Genomic DNA, 25,822 nt, shown 5'->3' with positions numbered 1-25,822 from the left:
GAGATCATGGCCTGAGCGAAGCCAAGATCAAGTCAGATGCTTGACTGACTGAGCCACCCAGGCATCCCAACTCTGGAACGTTTTAGATTCTCTTTGCCTCTGGTATTCTGATATAGCATCGAGATGTGCCATAAATAGGTCTTTTCTCCTTCATTGCATTGGGTATTCACTGGAACTGCTTATTTTGTAAATTCAAGTCCTTGAGTCCTTGTACATTCTTTATACAATTGTGTTTTGATGAGTTTCTCCCTTTCAGTTGTTTCTGTTCCATCTTTCTGTACCTCCTATTATTCAGATGTTAGATCTGATAGATTAATCCTTTAAGTCTCTTTTCTCAATTATTTCCCAGCCCTTTCGCTAATCATTTTTATTTTTTGAGAGATTTCATTTACTGTATCTTCTAGATTTTTAATTGGATTTTTTCTGACTCTGATATTTTAATTTCTGAATGCTCTTTCTTATTTTTGGGTCATTTCTTTTCACAGTGTTTTTTGTTTTTGTGGATGCAATGATTTCTTTTATCTTTCTGATAATATTAATAATACATTTTTCTCTTTAAGTTTTCTGTCTGATTTCTCCAGGTTTCTTTCTTTCTGTGTTGTGATCCCTTTCTCTCAGTGTGGACGCTTTTCTCTAATGTTTAGTTATCTTTCGCTGTCCTTTTATATTTGAGTGAGGGACTGATTAGAAATGGTATGTGAGTAGGTGGGACTGGGTGATTGAGTGGTGCTTTAGGCTTTTTGTGAAGAGATCCTTAAAGGTCAGTATTTGTAGTTCTTTTCTTAGGGTTGATTGGCTTCTCCAGAGAAAGATCCTCCAATATGGTGCTTGGGAAATACTAACCTGGCTGTAAGTTTCTGAAAGATGGATAGGGGAAGATGACTCTGAGGAGTGGGATAGGAGGAGTCACATCTCTGCCTTCTCTTGCATTTGACTTCCCCCAAATCTACAGCCTTTTTGGTTCATATTTTCCAGAGAATTAACTTTTGCTATCTTGCCTAGTTTAGAGGTGTGGTGGTAGTAGGAATGGGGTGTTTTCTTAATTAAGCAAGATAGTGGAGGGGACCATTATGTAGTCTCAACCAGTATTTAGCCCGTGTATTACTTCTACCTTGTGATACTTCTGAAGTATCAGTGTCTGAAGTATGAAGTATCTCCAAGTCCTTAACAACTCAAAAGTTCTATATATGAATTTACTCAGCTTTCATCAATAGCCATCTCTGCAGAGACTTTAGATTGAAGCTTCTCCTTCCCTGATAGGCCGATTACCATTCTCCATGTCCTTTCCATCCGCAATATATATCTTAAAATCTCTCATCTGCTGTTGAATCTCCTGCTGTTCTTCTTGTCCATGTAGTAGTATTTGCCCTTTTTATTCCCTTGCTTTCTTGTTGGTGGTATCTCAGAAGGCAGGAAAGAGTACTGTGTGGTCATTCTGTTTAATTAGACTTTGATTCTTTTCAAAAGCCTGAACTTTCCTCCCCTCACTATTACTTATTACAACCAAAATTAGTGCCATTTTTAGGTTATAAGCTCTTACTCAGTAGTCTCACCCAGAAGATTCTCTATCTTGTTTTTAAATTCCTTCAGTGTTTGGTACTATACATACAGTACAATCTTAAGTTCTTTCAAGAAAGGGATACAGTTTCCAATTATGCAGGATATGTTTATTCAGAGATCCCTAACTGGTATACTGGGGTATACTGGGATACCACAAACGAATATGTGTATAAGACATTGATCCTCTCAGTCTTTAGGAAGCCAGGCTGGTTCTGGGTCTGTGACCTCATGCATTCTGTTGATTTAAGTATGCCATACAAACAGTCTCATTTTCTAGGTGAGGATGGAAGAAGTTGGGAGCATTTCTGTAAAGCAATATGGCTGATATGTTCATTTTAGAATTTGACATTTTAGACTTTTGACCTATTTTTAAAGGATATGGGATTTATTCTTTGGTTAAAGCATTAATAGATGTGAAAATACTCAGCATTCATGGAAAATAGTTTATTTTTAAGTGGATTTTTTGAGGATGGTTAACTAGAAGAGTTTAGCATTGATTTAGTCTATAATCTTTTATTAGTATTGGAAATTCAGCCCAGGTAAAGAAGTTATTTTAAGGAATCAGGCCATGTCTTAAGTCCAAATGCAGAAAGTATTTCCAAACTATATGGACTAGATCCAGGAACTGAAAAGGAGGATAATAAGATTGCCTTTGGTTCGTCCAGACCACATTCTGCTGCCTCCGCTCTTTTTGTGCGTCTACCCTAACTTCTCTCACTTTCAGAGTCCTTACTTGTGCCCAATGGAGACTGAACACAATATTTCAGTCTCATATTCAGACTCCTGGGAGAGAAACTGATTGGCCTACCTTAAATGAATTTTCAAACAATGGCAGTAATTTCTCTGGAGAAAGTAATTAACCCAAACTCAATAATATGATCATGGCTTGGGTAGTTTACCCCTTTCCATGGGAAAAAGAGAGGTTCTTCTGGAGGACATAAAGATTGGGTAGATGCTTCAAACATGGCCACTTTAAGCATGAAAGCAATTATCTTTTGCTTTATGACACATAGGGCGTTTTATTACTACAAATTTTCACCATGGAAGCCTTGGGAAATTGTGGCTGAATTCACACATAATTTTCATAATACCAGAACTGGACAGTTGTCTTTGCTTTTTGGAAAAAAAGAAAATTTTTGTTGAGAGAAGAACATACTAAAGTCATTTCTTTCAGAATATGGGTGATCAGTCTGTGTGAAACAGCTTCTGGTTAAATTTAATTATGGCTGTATAGCTAGGAAACTGATTATCTTTGTGTGGCTTATACAAGGCTCAAAGGCAGTAAGCAAGAGAGATTGTAGAAAAATGAGATGAGTTAGGGGAGCCAGTAATCACAATTATTCATAACAAAAATAATGTACTGAAATAAGGCAGGTAAGTGGGAAGTTGAGAGGGAACTAAAACAATGGTATTAAAGAGGCATATTGATAAAAAATAGTGTTTATTGGTTTGAACAGTAAGGAAAATGTAGAAAGTAAGAAGGTGCCATATTTTTGGAGTGAATGGTGGTGCCATTTGTTGAGATACAGAGGTGGGGGTGTAGGTTTTGGAGGAGATAACAAACTTAGTTTTGGACATGTTCAGTTGTAGGTTCCTGAAGAGAAGCTGGGTGCAAGAACTACGTAGTTATGTATATGTATTTATAGCTAAGGAAAAAAATTTCTACCAGAAATAATGTAGAATTAGAATCAGTTATATGTATTTTTATTTCTTTTTAAAAAAGTTTTTTAAAGTTTTTATTTGAATTCCAGTTATTTAGCATACAGTGTATTTTTATTTCTAGGAATAGCTTTTAATTTAGATCTCTCTTTTTCCCTCAAATGTTTGGAATACCTTATTTCCTAAGCATCCTTCATTTAAAAAATGGTTGGTTATAGATTTAAGCAATGGCATATGGCAAACACATATTATTTTCACAAAACTTTTTATATATAGCATATACACAGAAATTTTCAGTGGATTTTCACAAAGTAGCACACCTATATAGCTTGCACTCAGGTCAAGCAACAGAACATTATCATCCCCTCAATCCGAAGATCCTACCTAGCGCCTTCCAGATATAACATCTCCCTCAAGAGTAACCTTCATGCAAGATTAGTTTGGTTTGTTTTGAATTTTGAATAACTAGAATCATACAGTGTGTGCATTCTGATGTCTGGCTTCTTTTGCCAAACATGATGTTTTTGAGAGTCATTCATGTTACTGTGTGCAGTTGTTCTTTTCCATGGCTGTATAATATTCCATGTAGCAGCTATATCCAATTTATTTATCCATTTTACAGCTGACAGACATTTGGGTGAAACAGCATTATGTTTAGGGATGTAGACGAAGTGGAAGCTAAAATTGTTGAGTGAAAGTTGGTAAATGATTGGCTCTAAGTATCTTCAGAAACACTAGTGCAGGAGATTGGACTTCTGTAAGCAAACAGCATGATAGCTCAACCAGGACATTAAAGAAAAACTTACCAAGAAGGATTTGAAACTGGGGAACACTGGTTACAGTAGTTTACATTTCTGAAATCAATGCCAAGGGGTGACCTAAGAAAAATCTGCCAGTAGATCTTCTCTGTCTCTAAAGAGTAAATAAACAAATAAGAACACGTGAAGAGGCTTTTTTTTTCTCTTGGCATTTGGGACTCAATATTTCTCATGACGATATAAATGAATTCATTTTGAAAAATTATTTTAAAAAAGCCATCTGCTAAGTCTGGTGATAGAGGTCAGGAGACCTAAGACAATGACGGTTTGGGATTAAAATAACTTTGGATGTCTTTTACTATTGTGGCTATAAAATCATTAAAGGCCTAGAGGGATCACTTAAGTGCTTCAGTTTTAGTACACTGCATTTTATGGAGCATATTATAAACTATAATGGTAATTGTGGATTAAGAAGTTGCAAAAGACTTGAATCTTTTTCCTATGTGTAAAGATGTAAAAGGTTAAAGCCATCTTTTTTAAAAAAACAAACATACACACACAACCCAAACCCAACTATTCCTACCTTTATCAATCATGTCTTCTACAGGGACTCATTACTATATTTACTGACAGATTCCATGTATAGATCCATGTCTGCCTGAGTTCTTAAACCATTCCTTTCTAGAGAAAGAAGTACAGCCATAGTTCCAGTTTACCATCTGGTTCGGCCTGAAAGGAAAGTCTTATGGCCCAATGAAAATGTTTTCACTACTCCAGGGATGATTCTGGTTGCCTCTGTAGGTTTTGAGTCCAACATTCCTGACTATCTGTATCTTACTTCCCTCTTGGAATAGTGTTTGTAGGACTCTAGTTCAGCATTATAGTATAAACTTTGCCTTAGAATTTGGTAGTCTGTCTTACTTTTTCCTAACCCATGCGATGGCTAGCATCATACTGATAATGGGCAAATTGCCTGGATCCCTGATGCTATGATCCACCTGATTAATACTATTTTGGAGAGCTGGGAATAGGAGTGAGTGAACACTGAAGTGAGTGAGATGCAAAATTTAAGGAGATGTCAAAAACGCAGGTATCAAGAGGAATATTATTTTAATGCAATATTTGAATAACCCAAATTTTGAATAGTCAAAGTTAAATTTTTAAACATTCATAATGAACAAAATATCAAAATTTTAAAGACAAAATTGGTATAACTGATTTTTATCATTTTCCTTAGGATCCAATAGAGCTTCCCTGGGCACTGATTCAGTCATGTCTAGATTTCCCTTCCTGTGAGGTTTAATCTGCAAGACTGATCTCTGACTGACTGGAGGCAAGAAATAGTGTCCTAGAGATCACTTTTGGATAATTAATTTCTTATTCAAAAATACTAGCTGAGCATCTCATATGTGCAAATCATGATGCCGTGTTTTGTAAGAGGCGAAGAAAAATTTGTAAGCCATGAACCGTGCCCTGAAATTGCTTATAGTTTAGCAGAAGAAATAAGACATGTGGGCAGAATATAGTCTTATATACCATAGGAAAGGTACAGAAGCAGTACTACAGTTCAGAGGATGGAGAGAACACTTCTAGCTGTGGTAATCAGCAAAAGCTTTTTATAAAAGGTATCATTTCATAGGGACTCTGAAGATATGGTACAATTTGGACATACACAGCTAAGGGCAGCGAATATTTATGTGGAGTAAAGACACAACTATGGGAAAAGTTGAGGTGTGCTTAGAAGTATTGAGAAGCTCAGACTGGTTAGAGATGGGCTTGGAAAGAAGGTAAAGCTCAGGAAATGGAATGATGGAATTATCAAGGACCTTGAATGGCTTTGGCTCTTAGAATTCCCCAGGCACATCTTTAAAGGCTGGTGACCTGCTGACAGGGCATGTCTTAGTCCATTCAGGCTGCTGTAACAAAGTACCGTAGACTAGGTGGCCTAAAAAGAACAGAACTTTATTTCCCATAGTTCTGAGAAATCTGAACTCCCAAATCAGCTTTTGGTGAGGACTCTCTTCAAGACTGCAGATTGCCAACTTCTTATTGTATCCTCACGTGGAGGAAAGAGGAACAAGCCAACTCTCTGGCTTATTCTTTTAAGAGCACTAATACCCTTGATGAGGGGTCTGCCCCAAAGACCTAATTATGTCCCAAAGGCCCCACCTTCAAATACTATTACACTGGGGATTATTTTTCGAAGAATGAATTTTGGTGGAACACCATTTTTTAGTTAGTCAATAGCAGAACACTTTGTTCTTTCATTTCTTCTTATTTTTTATTTCCTTTAAGAGAAAGTGAGTGCATGAGCTGGGGAGAGGAGAGGAGGGATAGAAAGAGAGAATCTCAAGGAGGCTCCATGTTCAGCATGGAGCCTGACAGGGGGCTTGATCCCACAACCTTGGGATGATGACCTGAGCTGAAATCAAGAGTTAGACACTCAACTGACTGAGCCACCTAGGTGGCCTGGCACTTTATTTTTTTAGATTTTGAGATTAAATAGGACAACTGTTACCAGTGGGAGAGCCTGTGTTGTGTCAATGAAGGACTTGGTTCTTGGATTTCCCACAAAAAGATTTACTGAAAATCCATGTTCAGAATAAAGACAGCCAGAAGTAAAGTAGCAAGCACAAACAAAAGTACACTCTCAGGGTGGGAGAGCAGGCAGGCTCCACAGGTGGAACTGGTCCCTAGGTTGTTTTGGGATTGGATATTATTGGATCTTTCTGGGCCGGGAGGAGCTATGACTGATAGTGGGGTGGTCTCTAATGGAGGCTGTTTCCAATCATTTGGGGGACTCCTCCCACAGATGAGTGGGGGTAGTTTTTGACCCTGCAAGGAGTGGGGGAGAGTTTTAACCACAAGGCAAATGCATTATAATGAGTGTAGGGGTGGCCCTGGGGCAGAGGTAGAAGAGGAAAGCTGCATGCTCTGCACTTGTGGCTCTTGGTCTGTCAGTCCCAAGGTCTTGGAAGCCACAAAGTCAAGATGTTGTGCCTATGGGCTTCCAATGTGTAACCTATTTATCATAATCCTTGCCTCCAGCTCATGTTTCTATTATTCCTTCCTCAAAAAGACTTGGGACTCAGCCTTCCACTGTTCATATCTAGGTTCTACCTAACACAGCTACCAATCAGACAAACAATAAATCCAAGCTATTGTTATAAAGATCAGTTAAATCATGTGTTATGTCTATGTATCAACAGTCTAAATAGCTGTTGGAAGTAAGAGAGTATTAAACACGATTATAGGACTCAGAATTAGTCTGAAATCTCTTTGGTGTCTCTCTGGCAGTCCCTGGTTATCTGGAGGTCAAAGAGGTGGACACACAGCATAATAACCCCCTTAAGATCTCAGTATAAAAACTACAATTCCTTATTCTGTTCTCTGTTTGTACTTTGATTCTGTTAGGCATATAGATATTTCTTTATTTTAATGCTGGCTAATAGGTTCTGACTAAAGCTAGGGACTGTAAGCCTCTAATTAGCAAGCTTAGTGAAAAAGCTTTTTCTGATATAATGCTTATTTGCTCAAATGCTTCATTTTAAGTGGTACAGCAATTAGAATCTCCTTGATAAAAGTGAAAGCTGAGAATATTTTTTAAAACAATAAATCCAAACCCAGTTTTAGGAAAAGGAAACTGGTTGTCAGATTGAAATCTGTGCTGTACCTTTTAATTCTAGTCTTTTTCAGTAACCATAAAAAATACCTTTCTATATCATTCCTCAAAACTTCTTGTAACAAACTCCCAAAATTTAACACTATTGTCTGAGTAAGATTTTTATCAATATCTAAACTCTACTAATTAATTTATATGAAATGGTGTTCAAACAGGTTGTAGTCCATCTATATATTTTAAAATGTCTTGTTTAAAAGAATTATCAGACTCTGTTGGCTTCTCAATCTCTTGGTTAAAGAATTAATAAAATCATTGATTCTTGCAAGATTTTTTGGTTTTAAATTTAGTGTTATATTTTTGTTTCTGTGAATGTTCTGAATATTCCAGGTGCTAGCACCCCTGGCACCTTCTCCCTGGATTATGTTTTTTTTGTTTCTTTTTTTCCCCCAGTGGAAGTGAACTTTTCTGAATGCACTTAGAGACAAACCAAGTAAATGAAAGGGGATTTTACACTAAAATCACCTCAGAGGCCAGTAATACAGAGAAATCAGCCATAGAAGCATTTTCATTTCTCAACTAGCTATTGAGAAGATAGTTTCACACTTAGGAAGGAAACTTTATTATCAATTTAATTAAACAAAGACATCCTTTAATACTCTGTTATCTTATATATTATCCATTTCCCTCTACCTGTGAAGAAAGAAAAGTCCACAGAATATGTGAAGAAATAATTTTTTAATGTGGGTGATTTATTCCAAATATGGAAAAGAAAACTTGGACATGAAAACAATGCTGCCCATCCTAAAGTATCTATACGATTACCATTGGCAGGTTGCCAGGACCCCAAGGAGACTTGTAGATATTTCTCTTTTGCCAGATGGCATGATATTGAGTTTTGTCCGTGAAGGGTGAGGGAGGCGCACAGGAGGAGAAAGTGTGTTTCTCTGGCCAGGCTTCGGAAGGATGGATGGATTCTTTAGCACCCAGCTGCATGGGTGTCTTCTCTTGGCCTGGTATGGACAGCTTCTTTAGCCAGCTTTGTCAGCACCAGTAGCTTCTTCAAATACCCACTGCCTTCAGCATGGGCAGCTTCTTCAGTACCAGGCTGTTGCAGCATTGGCAGCATCTCCAGCACATGGGTTCCCCAACAGACAGCTTTTCTGGTGTCTGGCTTCAGCAGTGTGGATGGTTTTCTCCATTGCCTAGCTCCTGTGGCTTCTCCAGTGTCTGGCTCCCATGGTCCCCTGCTTCCTCTATACATGGCTCCTGTAACATTTTGGTCAGCAGCACCCAGTGGCCAGCAACTTCCCCTGTATTCTTTCAGTGACTTCTCAGTGAAATGCCACCAGCTAGACACCTCTCCTTGAATGGCTTCTCCTGACACTCTCTTGGGAAGCTTTGCAGCAAGTTTTAAGGCATAGAAATTTCCTAAAGATAGTTTTACAAAATGATAGATTTTCAACAAGTTCTTCAATATCCAGTGAGTCACAGTTATGTTATGTCTTTTCCAACAAGGTCTGGATTTTACTTCTGCTGCAGGGTTGGGAGCGTGCTACTTATCTCAGCCCTAGGGGTAGTGGCTACTCCTTATATCTGCTATTCCTGTATTCTTTCATTATTTTTACTTCTTACTAGCCAATTCTTTTTTTTTTTTTTATGTTTATTTTTATTTTTGAGAGGGAGAGAGACAGAGCATGAACAGGAGAGGGTCAGAGAGAGAGGGAGACACAGAATCCGAAGCAGGCTCCAGGCTCTGAGCTGTCAGCACAGAGCCGAATGTGGGGCTTGAACTCATGGACCACAAGATCATGACCTGAGCCGAAGTCTGACGCTCAACTGACTGAGCCACCCAGGCGCCCCACTAGCCAATTCTTTATTACCTCAATCCCCTCTTATAATTAATAAGCTTTCCTATATTAAACTTTCCCAGATCAAATTAGATTCTATCTTTTGATGGAATCTGATACATTTACTAAGATATGTCTTGATGTTGACCATTCTGTGCTAGTTTTTCCAGAGATATGATGTGTTTTTTTCAGTTTGTAGATTTGCATCTTTTTTTTTAAAGTTTATTTATTTTGAGAGAGAGAGAGAGGGAGAGAGAGAGAGGGAGAGAAAATCCCTCTCTATGCTGTCTGCTTGGAGCCTGACATGGGGATTGGTCTTAAGAACTGTGAGAATCTCATGACCAGAGCCAAAATCAAGAGTTGGGCACTTAACCAACTTATTTTATTTTTGTAAAGTTCTTTTGCATGATACTTTTTTTTTTTTTTAATTTTTTTTTTCAACGTTTATTTATTTTTGGGACAGAGAGAGATAGAGCATGAACGGGGGAGGGGCAGAGAGAGAGGGAGACACAGAATCGGAAACAGGCTCCAGGCTCTGAGCCATCAGCCCAGAGCCCGACGCGGGGCTTGAACTCACGGACCGCGAGATCGTGACCTGGCTGAAGTCGGACGCTTAACCGACTGCGCCACCCAGGCGCCCCACATGATACTTTTAATATTTTGCCATCCCCTTTATTTCCATTCTCTCAGGAGTATCAATTATATGTATGTTGGATTTCTTTTGCCTTCCATAGCCATCATTTTCTTTCTGATATTTAATCATTTTCACTTCGTTTTTTTTTTTTTTTAATAATTCTTTCAATCCTGCTCTCCATGTACCTGAGGTTTTCTTTTCTTTTCTTTTCTTTTCTTTTCTTTTTTTTTTCTTTCTTAATGACTCTTGTGGTTTTAATTTCTGGAATGGCTTTATATTTCTTTTGTGCATTTGCAAACTTATCTTTAATTCTGTTGTTTCATTATGTCTTCCTGACCTTGCATAATTCTGTTTTGAAGTCCTACTTTATAGAGGCATTTGTTTTACTAAATGTTTTATATCAATGGATTGCATTTGGTTATATTTTGCATCTTTTCTATTCCATGGCAACATTAATATGAATATTTTTTATCTGTCATTTGTTTTTCATGCTCCTTTACTCTATTTTTCTATTAACCTATCCATATAAATCTTGTACTGCCTCTTATTTAATTGTTATACATTTTTAAATGAATTGAATTTCCCCCAGACCAAGAAGTTCTACTTAATTTCCTTATAAAACAGGCTTGAGTGTGTACTCCTTTTATTAATCTTTATATCACCTCAGCCAACAGAGCCAAGTAATTTCAGATGTGCTCACATTACAGAATATATTTCTTCCACTTGGCCTCATCATGATACTGCTTGTCTAAATATGTGATTCCTCAGTTATTCCCTTCTTTTCTGCTTTTCTGTGGGCATGCCAGTAACTTTGAACACTACAATTTTTCAACTTTATCTGAGATTTGCAGACGTAGAAGTCTGTTTTTGAAAGCTTTCCATATTCCAAGTTACCTTTTGGTGAACTTAGCAACCCTTTTCTCATTTTGTATTTGGAGATAGGGTTTGCATTTCTATTTCCTGCTCTTTTTTGGAATGACTTTCAGTGGTAAACAGGTCTGTCTTTAGGTTTATGTTTTAATATCTGAAGATTTGTTTGGATTTATAGACTAACCACTTTATGAAGACAACCAAAGTTTGTGTAGTGTGTACACTTAGTCTCTGGAACAAGTGCTGAACATTAATTTAAGCTCATTTTGACATAACATTAACTTAAAAAACACAAATGTTCAGTTGTGATATGTTTCAGTTCATCATAGATACATGTGCCTAGGGAACAGTCTCTGTTCTGGTCTGTTGTCCACGTCTTGTGTTGTCTCAGTTATTCTGATATCTTTTGTGGGCTCCATAATAGTTTGTTCTGTGATGCTTGCACTGGGTTTTTGTTTTTTTATTTTAGATTCCTTACTATTTGCTGTCAGACCACAGACTATGGTTCTGTCAGTAATTTCAAAGTTCATGCTAAAAAAAAAAAGACATTTTTATGGGTTAAAAATTTTAGGTAGCTAAATTCCCTGTTAATGTAGAGATAGATTTTGTGACTTGCTTGGCCCTTCGGTTTTCATTGTAGCCCAAGTTCTCTTTGCCTTGATTCTTCCTTCTCTCACTGGTGGCTGCATTTTTGTGTTCTACAATGACATGCATTTTGTACTACAGTTGGGCCCTAGGGTCTGTATCAATGGGAAGATTCTTTAAGCCCCTCCTGGTTTAAAGTCACTTCCTGTTTGGTATATAAGTATGTGATCTTCCAACTTGTAGCAAGAAGATGGACCCCAAACATTATTGACCTCTTCTGCATTTCTAACAGAAGCTCAGGGAAGAGATTTTCATATTTAACTATTTCCTGCTGAATATTATATAGGTTGTATTGCTTCTTTCAGGTATCAGCTGCATTCTAACAGAATCATTCTGGTGAAAGTTTTCAATATCAGAATGACTCTAGAAGTTGGAATTTTAGCCTTTTCACCAGGTTAGTGGTGAGAATATTTTGAGAAGGATGGGAGTTTGTGTGTCATTTTATTAACCAAGTAGGTAGTCAGCCTCATCCATATATAAGTAGGGGGTACCAAAGTCAAAGGGCTGGGTTTTTCTTCCTTATGTTGATAGGGTATCAATGGACTGTGGGGGAATGTTCCATAAGAAAAGGAATAAAATAAAGTACAACAAGGAGAGACTATGGAAAAACCCAGTGAGTAGGTTCATTGTTGCCTAGCAGCAGTAATGACACTTCTAGCAAAGTCCAGTCCTTGGGCTTTATGGCCTCTGGAAGAGCTACAAAGGTACGACACTGAGAAGTAATTGAAAAGGCTATTTTAGAAAGAGGCCATTTTTATGTGTTCTTTTAGATACCTGACACAGAGTGTAGGTTTAATAAATAGTACATAAAATGTTACCTCTAGGGAAAAATTACATTTTAGATCTCCATTTGCCCTGTCACAGAACAGAATGTGAAACTAAGGCAAGAGAGATAGGGATTTATACAGTAGTCCCAGCTGTACATTTAACATGGTGCTGGAGTATTAATGGTAAATGTATTCTGTTGGGGGGGGGGGGATCAGAACAGTCCTCTCCGAGATAATTTTCAGACTTTTACCAATTTTGTTTGAACTCTTTAAGAGTGTATGCATGGTATATGGATAATTATGGAGATGAAGAAGGAACTGAGGTTTAAAATACTAGAGGATTAGAGTTCAGTAGTTTATTAGGTCAGTAGCACCTAGAATACTATACATAAAATGATTTCCAGACATGAAACCTGTTCTTTTATATAAGACAGAACACATCTAATGAGGAGCAGATCTAACTGTTACCTCCGGATGAATGTGGCTGCATAATTCATAGGGCATAGTGCAAAATGAAAATGCAGAGGCCATTGGAAGAGTCACAGTCCAGCAATAAACTAGGTGTGGGGTTCTTCTAACTGCAGGGCACTATGTAACCAAACAGGTTTCATGTACATGGAGCCTGCCCTTCCTTTAGCGGTGCTTGCTCAGAGTGCCAAGGAGGTATTCTAATTCTCCAGATATCTACCCATCTTCCTTCCTATTCTACAACTGGTGTCTGCCAGCCTGTCTTCTCCCTGGTGAGATACAGTTGCCCCTAAGTTATCAGTCACTGTAATTTCCATCATTGTGAGTTGTAGATGCTCACAATGGATTTGATAAATAGTAGGATGGAAAGAAACCAAGGATGGGAGAGAGATGACACATGGGAGGCCATGAGGCTGCCAGGGAATGGCATGAGGATCTTGAGTACCTGTGGGCAAAGAGGTGCCCAACTGAAGGTGGCATCCCTGAAATGGCCCATTATGAATGGGTTGAAGAAAAAGGTTTTATGTTTCTCTGTTTCACATGAGATTTATATCAGGGTAGTCCTACAGATTGAGAAGATGGTGGTGGACTAAACTGATCTTGATGAGTTGGGGTGTCTGTATGCTTGTGCTAAGGAGTGTAAAATTGAAGGCATTAAGGATAAAAGGAACCACTCCTCTAGCCTGCAAATGCTAGGTTCTTTTTTTATGCCTCAGCAGATTCCGCAGCAGTTTACTCTCTTACGCCTGGAAGCTTCAAATCTAGTTTCTGAAAAAAGTTTTCATCCTGTCTTATAATACACCTGCTCATTCCTTCAAAGCAGAGGTTGGATATTTTCAATGTGGGAAAACAGGGAACAATCTAAACTTGCATAATGAAATACCAACTTTCCATATACCTATGTGGTACACAAATCATGTTGCTTTCTTCTATTAACATATAGAAGGGCAGCGTTATCAGTTACCTATTATCACTATAATGCTGTATAACAAGCAACCACCCCCCCACACCCAGTAATTTATAACAATAAGCATTTATTTAGCTTATAAATCTGTGGTGTTCCCTGGCTTGGGCTGGGCTTTGCAGGGCTTGCTCAGGTGTCTGTGGTTGTCTACACAGGGCAACTAGGCAACTTTTGTTCTTGGTTAGGCTTACTACCATGATGGGGCATGAACAGGCTGTTGGTCAATTCTTGTTCCATTGGATGACTTGACTTCACTCCATATGTCTGTTGTCCTCTGGTAGGCTAGCCTGGGCATGTTTTCATGGCAATGGCAGAGGGCAAGAGGTGGTCAGAGTCATAAAAATGTTTTTTCAAGCTTCTGTTTGCATCACATCTGTTAATATCTGATTGGCACAAGCAAGTTGCAAGACCAGCCTACGTTCAAAGGATAATAAAGTGGATTCTGACTTTTAGGAAGTAGAACTGCAAAGATATATGGCAAAAGATGTGGATAAATGGTGAAGTGAAGAATTCACAAGTGAAGAATACAACCAATTTACAACAGTTGGTAATTTGGACACTTACCAGTGACTCTAATAATCTGTCAAAAGTCTTGCTAAGTATTGTTATTAAGATTAAAAGGACATACTAAGTTTCTGTTCCTTTATATTATTTAAGCTTTACCACTGAATCAAGTTGGATCACTCAGAAAATCTTGTACCTATATACCAGTTGTTAATTATTGTCTCTCAGCCCCAATTCACCATTCGGTGCCTTGCTTTATGAAACTGGAACTGAATCCTGTTAATATCTCTCCTTTGCCAGCTGGCTTGATGTTAATCTTTGTTACTACAAGGTGCTGCAGTGACCTTGTTGAGGTGATGGTGGCAGGAAGGCACTTCCCTTCCAACTTCCAATACTCATTTCTTTTTATTGATTGTGGAAGTCAACAGATCAGTGTGCAGATGGCCTAATGGGTCTCTCTTCAGTGGCCTTCATGGACTAGCCCCTGCCTCCTACCTAGCAGCTGTTTCAGTGGCAGCTCTGGCCACACCTTCTGGTAGCTATCTCCCTACCTGGCTGCGATATTTATACACACCGATTGCAAATGCGCTCTGGCAAGTTTCTTCTCCTCTGACTATATAGTCCTGTAGTAGTTCTGCACATTTCAAAGTACTTGGTTCTTCATTGCATGCATCCTCTTAGCCTAGTAGTTGCTTTTCTGCAAGTGCTACTTCTGAACCCTTAGAACAAGGGTTGATAAACTATGATCAAAATAAAGTGCTACCACTGCATACTTATCAAATTAGCTAACAGTTCAGAATTATGATACCTAATTATGGGAAAGTTGTGAAGAAGCAAGTATTCTAATGCAATGTTAGAATAAGTATACTAACTTTTGGGAAGTCAATATGAAATATATATAATTATATATTCAATGTGTAAAAAAAAACCCTAAAATGTACACATACTTCTTTTTTTAAGTTATTTATTTATTTATTTATTTATTTATTTATTTATTTAGAGAGGGAGAGATAGTGTGAGCAGGGGAGGAGAAGAGAGAGAGAGGGAGAGAGAGAGAGAGAGAGAGAGAGAGAGAGAGAGAGAGAATATCCCAAGCAGGCTCCACACTCAGGATGGAGCCTGATGCAGGGCTCGACCTCATGAACTGTGAGATCATGACAGCTGATACAAGATTCAGATGCCTAAATGATTGAGCCACCCAGGCATCCCTCCACATACTTCTTAGCTCAAAAATATATAAAATAATGAAATATGTATAAAGACTTACATATAGATGTGTTTATTGTAGTATAGTAAAAACTGGGAAAGCTTTAAATGTCCAACAGTTGAGACTGACTGAATAAATTGTAGAATATCCATGAATTACATTACTCTACATTCATGTTGGAGAATTATATTTATTAACATGGAAAAATAATAATTGTATTTTAATTCATGTGTTTGTAACAAAATATATTTTAGGAAGTTTAAAAGAAAGAATAATCTGTTGGGATTGGGTAGATTTTGATGTCTTCTTCCCTTTGTTCTTACATTTTTCAGATTTAGACATTTTTTTAAGCTCCCTGTTTAAATCCTATATTACTGGGCCACTCATGAAAACCTACCTTCCCTTAATGCTTAAGAAGGCTTTTCATCTTCTCTAACTCAAGATGTGGTCTTTATTTAATATGTGTTTGTATCCATTGTACCAATCCTGGCTATGGGGTAGAATCCCAGCTATCCCGTCTTGGTATTGAGTTTTCACTAAAGCTTGGCTTTAGTGTTTTGGGGAAGATGCTAAACCTCACTAGATGCCAAGGGTTCACAAGAAGATGAAAGGTGATGTTCAGACACAAGCATCTCCAAATTGGGTATGAAGTTTCCTGACTCCTTTAATTTCTTCTGATAAAGATTCTATCCCTGTCATATAATCTAAAATATAGAGTTATAGGAGCAGAGGTTGTGTGGACAAGGCTTGGGAAAATCGGGAAATGTTATCCTATGAGAAGTGATTTCATGATATACATGTATGCCATGGTCAAAAAAGACATACCTTGGGATTGACGATGGTGTCATTGCTTGCCTTATGAAGCCACGATTGCATCAGGAGGACAGTAACATCTCTTAAATGTCATCATCTCAGTGACCACAGAGGCCACACCTACTAAGGGAGAGATCTAGTATGGGTGATGGTAGGTACTATCTAAAGAAGGCTTGAAGAGGCCCCTATAAGTGATAGAATTATGGATTTTTTCCTTTGTGTGTAAATTTTTTCCTACAATAAATCAGTAGTGTTTGCATAGGTATTAATAATAATATAAGTAATAAAAAGTTGTTTGGAGTTAAAACAGCATCAATACAAAGGAATAACTTTGAGGTAGAATTTCATACGTTCTGACTTTCCCTTCCTTCCATAAACCACAGTGCTTAACTGACTACCCTCTACAGACAAGGACAGTGTTTATGAGTATGACAGGCAGAACAGTATACAGTCCTGAAAAATAATTGTTTTATCCTTGAACCCTCAGGGACACTGCATTACACAATTCTAAGGGTCACTCCTCACATGTCTTTCATGTGAATGATGCCCCATGGAATTGAAATGTAGAGCTGCTGTGCTCTCCCTTATATTTATTTACTTCTAAGCTTACTTATTTATGTTGTTTAGAATAAGAAGTCCTAGGGGATACTCTAGATTGCTTTGTAATTTAATGTGTTAAGTCAGTTTCTCAAAAAGATTTATTAACTTTGACACTTGACCTTCTGTCCAAATAGAACATTTTACTTCTCTGAACCATTTTTTCAATTCTTGTAAAAAGTCAGGGTCCTTTATTTGATATCTTACAAACTGAGACTTCTGGCATTAAGCTAGGGGAGACTCATTAATCAATTTAAAAAAATTTAAAATTATTGATATATGTGGTAGGCTCTAATGTCTTTTAGGTCCTGAGTTAAATACTTTAAACTGAAAATTTTAGTTAGATAGCTGGCATATCTTTGGGCAAAGTATTTAAAATACTCTCATGTTATATTTTTTTCAGTTCAAGTCCATGAAGTTTTTTTTTTTTTTTTAATTTTAGAGAGAAAGAGAGAGAGAGAGAATGTGAGCAGAGGAGAAGGGCAGAGGGAGAGAGAGAGGGAATCCTAAGCAGGCCCCACGCTCAGTGTGGAGCCTGACATGGGGCTCGATCGCACGACTTTGAGATCATGACCTGAACTGAAATCAAGAGTTGGACACTCAAACTTAAAAATTCGTCCCCATTAATTGGGGCTCCTGGGTGGCTAAGTTGGTTAAACATCCAACTTCAACTCAGGTCATGATCTCATGGTTTGTGAGTTCAAGCCCCATGTCAGGCTCTGTCTGACAGCTCGGGGCCTGAAGCCTGTTTCAGATTCTGTGTCTCCCTCTCTCTCTTCCCTTCCCCTGCTTGGACTCTGTCTCTCTCTGTCTAAAAAATAAACATAAATAAAAAGACATTTCCAAGAACATTTGATATTGCCATTTTTATTAATCAGTAATTATCTTGTGATTTTGATTTGCATTTTCCTGAAGACTGATAAAGAGTAAATACCCTTTTATATGTTCCCTGGCTATTTGCATGTCATATTGTAAAGGGTAAAATTTTATCTGGTTTGAAAACTTTCATTCTATTGAGTTGTATGAATTTGTGGTGCATTTGTGTTATATCAACTTACCTAAGCTGGAACTACTATCCCAAGGATACTCTGACCTACATAGTTCTGATGAGTGTGGGCCACAAGAGGGCATTTGCACAGAATTTGGGATATATATGTGAGAAAATAGTCATCTTCTTTTTATCTGTGGAAGGTTGGAGCAAAGCAGGTGGCACATTGGTTCTTGTTTACTAGTTCCCTTGCTGACATGATACAGCAACTGACTTGTAGCTCCTTTTGTCCAGCCAGGCTTCTCTTTACTTGGCCCTGAATCCTGGGCTAGGTGCACATTTGTCTCCTAATACTAGTTGAATTATGTCCCTTCAAAAAATATGTTGGAGTCCAAATCTTCAATACCTCAGAATGTGGCCTTATTTGGAGATAGGGTCTTTACAGAGGTAATCAAGGCTAAAATGAGGTCATTAGGGTGGGTGGTAATCCAACACCACTGGTATTCTTATAAAAAAAAGGAGGATTTGGACACAAAGACAGACACGTACATTGCAGGGAGAACACCATGTGAACATGAAAGCAGAGACTGAAGTGGTTCAGCAGAAGCCAATGAACACCAAGGATTGCCAGCAAACCACCAGAAACTAAGAAGCTAAGATCTGAGAGGCATGGAACAGATTCTCTCTCAACCCTCAGAAGGAGCCAACTGTGCTGACACTTTGATCTCTGACTTCTAACCTCTGGAACTAAGACAACAAATTTCTAAGCCACCCTGTTTTTAGTACTTGTTATAGCAGCTCTAGCAAATTAATAGTTGGAAGCTTGAAGGTGGTGAGAGATTTACAAGGGTTCCAGTCTGTCCTTGGGGATTCTAACCCAAACTTGCACATTCCTTTGTCCTTGCTTCCTTCATTTCACATCTGACTTTTCTTCCATACATGCATGCACACACACCCTTCCTAGTGGTTCTGTTTCTTTGATAAAGCCTTGAATAACAGAATTCTTCATATACTTTTCATAGCAGTTGTTAATCAAGTGTATATTTGGGGAAGATTCCACCCCCCCCCCCAGTCTGTGTTCTTTTCATTTTCATAATGGTGTTTGTGAATAGCAACTATTCTTAATTTTGATGAATAAAATTTATTAATTTTTTGAATTTAGAGTTAGTGATTTTTTTTTTTGGCCTGATCTGAGAAATATTTGCTCCAAAGTCATGAGATATTCTCCTACATTTTTTGAGCATGGTATGCGGTAGTGGTCAGAATTTTTTTTTCTTATGGAGATTCAGTTGTTCCAGTACTATTTATTAAAATGAACTTTCTTTCTTTCTTGAATTGCCCTAGTTTGTTTGTTGAAAATCAGTTGACCATTTTCAGGTGGGCGTATAGCTGGATTCTGTTCTGTTCAGTTGATTTACTTGTGTATCTTTAGACCAGGATCACATTGTAATTACTATGATAGCTTTGTAGCAAACCTTGAAATCAGGGATTATAAATCTCCCAACTTTATTCTTTTTCAAAACTGTTTTGACTATTCTAGATTCTTTTAATTTACATATAAATATGGAATGAGCTTGTAAATTTCTTTAAAAAGTCTTCTTGGTATTTTGATTGGGATTGAATTGGATATATAGATAAATATGTTCAAGTATTGATATCTTAATAATGTTGAGTTTTCCAATCTATGAATATGGCATATATCTCCATTTATTTAGGCCTTCCTTTAATTCTCTCAGGGAATATCTAGTTTCCAATGTAGAGGGTTCATACATTTTTCATTAAATTTATTCTTAAGCATTTTAGGCTATTATCAGTAGTATTTTAAACTGTTTTCTAATTGTTTGTTGCTAGTATATACAAATATAATTTATTTTTATATACTGAACTTGAATCCAACAATCTTGCTAAATTCAATTTAGTTCTAATTATTAAAAATAGGTTCCTGGATAAAATCTAGAACACTGACAGTACTAAATACCAGCAAGGATGTGGAACAACAGTAAATCTCAATTCTCATTCATTGCTGGTAGAAAGACAAAATGGTACAGCCTCTTTAGAATACAGTTTGACATATCTTTACAAAGCTAAATACAGGCTTAATATGTGATACAGAAATCATGTTTCTAGATGTTTACCCCAAACCTGCAGATGAATGTCTGTAGCAACTTTATTTGGAATCACCAAAAACTGGAAGCAGGCAAGATGAATTTCTTTTTTTTTTTTTTTTTTAATGTTTATTCACTTTTTGATAGAGAGACAGAGCATGAGTGGGGGAGAGGCAGAGAGAGGGAGACACAGAATCTGAAGCAAGCTCTAGGCTCTGAACTGACAGCACAGAGCCCGATGCGGGGCTTGAACCCATGGGCCGTGAGATCATGACCCGAGCTGAAGTCAGATGCTTAACCGAGCCACCCAGGCACCCCTGCCAAGATGCATTTCAATAGATTACTGGATGGACAAACTCTGACACATCCATACAATAGAGTATTATTTAGCAGTAAAAAGAAAACCATGAAAAGATGTGGAGGAAACTTAAATGCATAGTACTAAGTGAAAGATGTCAATCTGAATAGGCTGTATTCTATGATTATAACTATGTGACATTCTAGAGAAAGCAAAATTATGCAGACAGTAAAAAAATTAGTGGGAGGAGTTTGTGAGAGAAAAGGATGAATAAGTGGAGCACAGAGTATTTTTAGTGTAAAATTATTTTATATGATATTGTGCGGGTGTATACACAACATTACGTATTTGTCAAAACCCAAAGAATTGTACAACACAAAGGGTGAAGTATATCAATATCAGTTCAACAAGTTATAACAAATGGACCACACAAATTCAAGAAGTTAATAATAGGGTAACTATTAAAAAACATTCTGGTTTTTTTTTTTTAACTGTGTTTTAGCCCTTACCAAGGGTCATATACTGTGAAATAGAAGTGATGAAAGCATGCACTTTGTTACTGATCTTAGAAGAGAATTGTTCAATATCTTTCTTTTACTATGGTAATGTAGATTGCATTAATTAGATTTACCCATGTTAAATCTTGCATTCCTGGCGTAAGCATCCCTTAGTCATATCTTATTATCCTTTTTATATATTGCTGGATTTAATTTTCTACTACTTTGTTGAGGATTTCTATGTGCATGTTCATAAGTGTTTTTTTCTCTTTTTTCCCTGGTTTTAATTTGAATTCCAGTTAGTTAACATACAGTGTAATATTCGTTTCAAGTGTACAATTTAGTGATTCAACACCTACGTAGAACACCCAGGGCTTGTCACAGGTGCTCTCCTTAATGCCCATCACTCATTTAATCCATCCCCCCACCCACTTCTCCTCTGGTAACCATGAGTTTGTTCTCTATAGTTAAGAGTCTATTTCTTGATTTGTCTCTCTCTCTCTTTTATCTCTCTTTGCTTGTTTTTTTTTCCCTTAAATTTCATATATGAGTGAAATCATATGGTATTTGTCTTTTTCTGACTTATTTTGCTTAGCATACTATTCTCTAGCTCCATCCACATCACTGCAAATGGCAAGATTTTATTCTTTTTTTTTAAAAGTTTATTCATTTGAGGGGCGCCTGGGTGGCGCAGTCGGTTGAGCGTCCGACTTCAGCCAGGTCACGATCTCGCGGTCCGTGAGTTCGAGCCCCGCGTCGGGCTCTGGGCTGATGGCTCAGAGCCTGGAGCCTGTTTCCGATTCTGTGTCTCCCTCTCTCTCTGCCCCTCCCCTGTTCATGCTCTGTCTCTCTCTGTCCCAAAAATAAATAAACGTTGAAAAAAAAAAATTTAAAAAAAAAAGTTTATTCATTTGAGAGAGAGAGTGAGTGAGCATGAGTGGGGGAGGAGCAGAGAGAGAGGGAGGGAGAGAATCCTAAGCCGGCTCTCTGCACTGCCAGAGCAGAGCCTGACCCAGGGATTGAACCCATGAAACCATGAGATCATGACCTGAGCCAAAACCAAGAGTCAGGTGCTCAACTGACCAAGCCACCCAGATATCCTTCTTTTTAAAAAACTTCATTTATTTTGAGAGAGAGAGAGAGAGAGAGAGAGAGAGTGAGAGAGCGAGAGAGCAGGGGATGGGCAGAGAGAGAGAGAAGGAGAGAGAGAGAATCCCAATCAGGCTCCATGCTGATCCACCCAGGTGCCCCTGGCAATATTTCATTCTTTCTGATGGCTGTGTAATGTTCCATTGTGTATATGTGCCACATCTTCTTTATCCATTTATCAGTCAGTGGACATTTGGGGTTTTTCCATAATTTGGCTACTGTTGATAATGCCATTATAAACATTGGGGTGCATGTATCCCTTTAAGTTAGTATTTATGTATTTTGGGGGTAAATATCTACTGATGCAATTGCTGGATTGTAGGGTAGTTCTATTTTTAACTTTTTGAGGAAACTTCATACTGTTTTCTAGTGTGGCTGCACCAATTTATATTCCCACCAAGAGTATAAGAGCGTTACCCTTTCTCTGCATCCTTGCCAACACCTGTTGTTTCTTGTGTTATTAATTTAATTCTGTCCATTTTTAAACTGGATTACTGGATTATTTGATTTTTTGGGTGTTGAGTTTTATAAGTTCTTTATATATTTTATTTTATTTTTATTTTATTTATTTAAAAAAATTTTTTTTTCAACGTTTATTTATTTTTGGGACAGAGAGAGACAGAGCATGAACGGGGGAGGGGCAGAGAGAGAGGGAGACACAGAATTGGAAACAGGCTCCAGGCTCTGAGCCATCAGCCCAGAGCCTGACGCGGGGCTCGAACTCACAGACCGCGAGATCGTGACCTGGCTGAAGTCGGACGCTTAACCAACTGCGCCACCCAGGCGCCCCAAGTTCTTTATATATTTTAGATACTAACCCTTTATCAATATGTCACTTGCCAATATATTCTCCCATTGTGTAGGTTGCCTTTTAATTTTGTTGTTTCTTGTTATGAAGCATTTTGAACTGCAAGTTTTTTTTTTTTTTCCCGTATAATGTTCTTGTCCAGTTTTAGATTCAGGATTATTTTAACCTCATAAAACAAGTTTGGAAGTAGTTCCTCCTTCTAGGTTACTTGAAAGAGATTGAATAATATTGATTTTATTTCTTCCTTAGTGTTTGATAGAATTCACCAGTGAAGTAATTCTGGACTGAAGTTTTCTTTGTGGGAAATAATTACAAATCTAATTACCTTCTGTGGTTATTTTGACTTAGTTTTTGTTTTGTTTTGTTTTTGTGTGTGCGTGTGTTGTGTTTTTCTAAAAGAGTTTTCATCTAGTTTCTTGTAAGTTTTTGTATCTATTGGCAGGAAATTGTTCATAATATTTATTTATTATCCTTTTAATGTCTATGGCTTTAATTATGAAGTCTCTTCTTTCATTCCTGATAGGTGCAGCTATCATCCTGATGTGGTACAGCTTATGGAAGCTTTGTTCATTGGTGAGTGGCTGTTTTTATATAACTGGTCATTTTAATATGGACCAAACTTGCTTTACATAATTATGTCTCAATCCTTGTTTAAATCAGAAGTGAGATGTTCAAGAAAAGTGAGAGTTGCACCTTTGGCAAATATTAGAGAAATAACCTGGGTTCCATAAGTATGGGGGGCATGCAATGCAGACCTTAGTAAGGCTATAGCTACAAGTGGCGGGGCTGGAGGGTGTCTCATTAAATTCTGACCACAGCATCAGTAACAGAGTTCAGGCCTATGATTCACAGCTGTTGCAGCTCAATCTTGAATTATACAGGCTCTGGCTTTAGCAGTTTATTTGGGCCAAGTGGGGCTCCAGAGGCTTAGGAAGAATGTGCAGCTGAAGCAATGGGGAAGAGTTTTCCCCCTTTTAATATATAAGATTTTCAGATTAAGCCCTAGCAAAAATTTTTAAGTGTATTTATTTTGAGAGAGAGAGAAAGAGAGAGAGGTAAAGTTAGAGGGGGAGAGAGAATCCCAAGCAGGCTCCACCCTGGCAGCACAGAGCCCAACATGGGGCCTGGTCTCACGAACCATGAGATCATGCCTGAGCCAGAATCAAGAGTTGAATGCTTAACCAACTGAGCCATCCAAGTGCCCCTAAGCCCTGGCGAAATTATGTGATGCTTGTTCTACAAAAGTTGATAGGCCAGGACTTAAAACTAAATTAAGTTTCATGAGTGGCTCAGAACATTGATGTATGTCTTTCCAGCAGCCTGAGGTAGGCAGAGAAGACAGGTGGCTTCAAGTCTGTTCTTTTTGTGTTGTTTTCAAATGCAATCTGGTCCAAGCAAGATCATGTGGAAACACTGACTGCTTGTGTTGTGTGTGACTTGTCCACACATGTCTCATCATGACACCTCAGTTGGCTCTGGGTTTAATTACATAAGCACTGACCATGGCTTTAGAATTTCACATAAACTGCGATTTCATCCATAAGTGTAGGTTTTAATAATAAACAAGCAACATCAGGGTTTCTGGTTCTTCTGAAGATGAATGGGCCAGGGTGGTTGGCTTGCTCCCCAAATCAACCTTGGAGAAACTGTGGAATCAAGAGATAGAAATGGATTCAAGGAACCAACAACGTAACAGTCCATGGAGAAATTCTTAGGAGACTGAAGTCTGTATTCACCCACTTTATATATAAAAAGTAGATGGCTGCAGCCCAGGGTGGAGGGTGACAGTAAGAGGATCTGTTGGAGGAACACAATGGATAAGATAAACAACAGAAATCTGTGGAAGGTGATTATGCAGCCTAAACAAATGTGGGTAGACAGGCCTAAACAGTTTCATAGAGAGGCAGAGGCTACTGCAGAGGGGTCATAGGGGAAATGCAAATGAAGAGGTTTTGAATGTGAAAAAAGTCACGTCAAATAAGACCCAGTGACTAGGGCTGATACCACTGTAAATTTCTAAATTTTATAAAAACACAGTAATAACTCAAATCTGGCTGAAAAGTAGGTAAATTTTCTCTCCAGATATAATAAACATAGTATCATTATTATTATTATGAGATTTAAATGAAAAGATGCAACTAAAGTGCTTAGCCCAGAACTAGCAAAATAGTGCTCAATAATTGCTTACTAATTATTGCTATTTACTATTATTTTCACAATCAGTTTAAGGTGTAAGGTGCTCCTTGGGTGGCCAATTGAAGTCATTTGAATAAAACCTATACTTTGCCCTCTTTTTCTTTAATATGAGTAGCAAAAGAAAAGGTCTTATTATGAGGCAAGAAGAAATATATATCAATGAAAAGGATATATTCTTTCTCTTTTTTTTTAAGTTTATTTACTTATTTTGAGAGAGACAGACACCATGTGAGCAGGAGAGGGGCAGAGAGAGAGGGAGAGAGACAATCCCAAGCAGGCTCTGCACTGCCAGTGGAGAGCTCAACATGGGGCTCGAACTCACGAACTGTGATACTATGACCTGAGCTGAAACCAAGAGTTGGACACTTAACCGACTTAGCCACCCAGGCGCCCTGAAAAGGATTTATTCTTATATAGAAATCTATGAACCCACATCCAGATGTACCCAAGAAATCCTTTTGAGGAATGGACATAAATGATACCATTAGAGGGTATTAGAGACTGCTTGGGCAAATGACCATGTGTGATGTATTCTTTTATATATATATATAAAGTTTATTTGTTTTTGAGAGAGAGAGATATAGAGGAGGAGAAGCAGAGAGAGAGGGAGGGAGAATCTCACTAGGTTCCACACTGTCAGTGCAGAGCCCAATGTGGGGATTGAACTCACTTACCATGAGATCATGACCTGAGCCGAAATGAAGAGTCACATGCTTAACTGACTGAGCCACCCAGATGCCCCAAAGTGTGATGTATTCTTGAAACAGATCACAAAAATTGCACAGAGGCAAGAGACAAAGAAGACAGGACTTTTCCTTATCTGGAAATTTATTAGTTGGCTTATTTAGTTAAAATCAGACACCACA

At 37.9% G+C, this 25,822-nt stretch overlaps 1 long non-coding RNA gene across 1 annotated transcript in view; it reads left to right on the top strand.

Annotated features, from left to right (window-relative positions):
• Positions 1-25,822, top strand: part of LOC123608639 — a 390,026-nt gene that overhangs the window by 48,381 nt on the left and 315,823 nt on the right. Inside the window, exon 3 of the long non-coding RNA XR_006717352.1 lies at positions 23,284-23,333. This is a non-coding gene — a long non-coding RNA (uncharacterized LOC123608639). The remainder of the gene's footprint in view (positions 1-23,283; positions 23,334-25,822) is intronic.

The sequence above is a fragment of the Leopardus geoffroyi genome, chromosome B2, assembly GCF_018350155.1.
Source record: "Leopardus geoffroyi isolate Oge1 chromosome B2, O.geoffroyi_Oge1_pat1.0, whole genome shotgun sequence".
In the NCBI taxonomy this organism is placed as follows: Eukaryota; Metazoa; Chordata; class Mammalia; order Carnivora; family Felidae; genus Leopardus; species Leopardus geoffroyi.
Note: the sequence above shows the minus strand (reverse complement) of the source record. Positions and strands in the feature narration are given on the sequence as shown.